Source organism: Microtus ochrogaster, chromosome 8 (assembly GCF_000317375.1).
Source record: "Microtus ochrogaster isolate Prairie Vole_2 chromosome 8, MicOch1.0, whole genome shotgun sequence".
NCBI lineage: Eukaryota > Metazoa > Chordata > Mammalia > Rodentia > Cricetidae > Microtus > Microtus ochrogaster.
The window spans coordinates 12,752,127-12,753,724 of NC_022015.1; the positions used below are offsets into that span (position 1 = coordinate 12,752,127).

Consider the following 1,598-nt stretch of genomic DNA (forward strand, 5'->3'; position numbering starts at 1 on the left):
GCCATACTTGTTAGTTTCAATAGCTTCAAGGAAATGTCTGCACACTATTTGAGTTTTCGGTTTTTTCTTTTCCGCCTCACCATGCTTCTTGTTTACTACTTCTTCCAGTTTTTTCTCATCCCAATTATCCATAGTATCTTTTTCAAGTTCTTCATCTCTGGCATCAATGTAAACACTTCGTTTTTCACACTTTCTCTCCAAAGTGAGGTCATGAGAGAACTTACATTTATCTCCTTTAGTACACTGTCCTTGTTTGAAGAATGCACACACCACAGATTTGGGATCTGCACCTTTACTTATCTTCTGTGCGGCAACTACAGGCTTGAACAGCTCATTCAGCTCCTGCAGCTCTTTCTTCCTGTCATCTTTCTTCAGCTTCTTCTCAGCTTCACTTTGTGCCACCTGACGTGGATTCTGCTGACCAAATTTTACCTGATGAGTGACAGCCTTAATAAACTTCTGTTGCTTTGCTCCTTTCTTATTCTTTACACCAAAAGTTTTGTCCTCGATGATCTTCTCCTTCTTCTTCTGCTCCGCCTTCTTGCTGCCCCCGGCCTGAGCCTGTTTCTTGGGGGTATCGCGGAGGAGGCGGGGGCGCCGAATCGAATGCTGCGCGGATGGCGACCATCGGGGCGTCCAGCAGTGCGGCGGGAGCAGGAAGACCCGGCCGCCGCCGCAGCGCCAGAAAATAATTCTTTTTGTTATCTGAAAGCCAAGATAGTGGTGAAATCTTCGTGAACAGAGCTCCGAGAGCACAGGAAGTAATCCCAAGACTACATAGATGTGACTTCACAAAATTAAAAAACTTTATGTACAGAAAAATAAGTATCAGCAGAGCACACAGTTGTAGTTTGTTGTTTTTTACTTATTTCTTTGGCTCTTTTTGGGGCCTGCCACCCTGTTCCCAAATAAATATACATGGAGACATATTCTGACCCTGAATGCCTGACTTATTTCCTTAAATTATCCTTTCTACCTTTTGCCTCTAGGTTTTACCCTTTATCTATTTCTGTATATCATTTCTTTCCTTGTCAATCTGTGGCTGGCCCCTTCCTTTCTTACTCTTTGATCTTTCTTGCCTTTTCTCCTTCTATTTACTCTCTCTGCAGACCAGCCCTGTCTATCCTTTCTTCTGCCTTGCTATTGGCTATTCAATGCTTTTTTAGACCAATAAAGTATTTTAAACAGTCAAGGTAACACAGTTTCATAGAGCTAAACAAATTTCTTCATAAAGGAATGCAACAATCTTTACATCATTAAACAAATAGTCCACAGCATAAACAAATATAACACATCTTAAAATAATATTCTACAAAACATAGCCCACACAATGGAACAAAATTTATTAGCAATTATACCCTGGACAGGGAGCTAATATCCAAAATTTATAGAAAACTGCAAAACATCAGCACCTAAACACCAATAATATCTGCCAAACAACAAATGATTCAATGAAAAGGACATTTCTCAAAAGAAACACAAACAGTCACAAATCCTCATCTCTGATTACTGCTCAGTGCTCCAGAGTAGCTAAGGGCAACATGCAGGCAGAATAAGAATACCACCTGCACTTCTTTGCTCATGTTCTCCCTCCTTCT

General features: G+C 40.9%; 1 pseudogene; it reads right to left on the minus strand.

The window, feature by feature from the left end:
- Positions 1-1,598, minus strand: part of LOC101990025 — a 34,224-nt pseudogene that overhangs the window by 2,211 nt on the left and 30,415 nt on the right.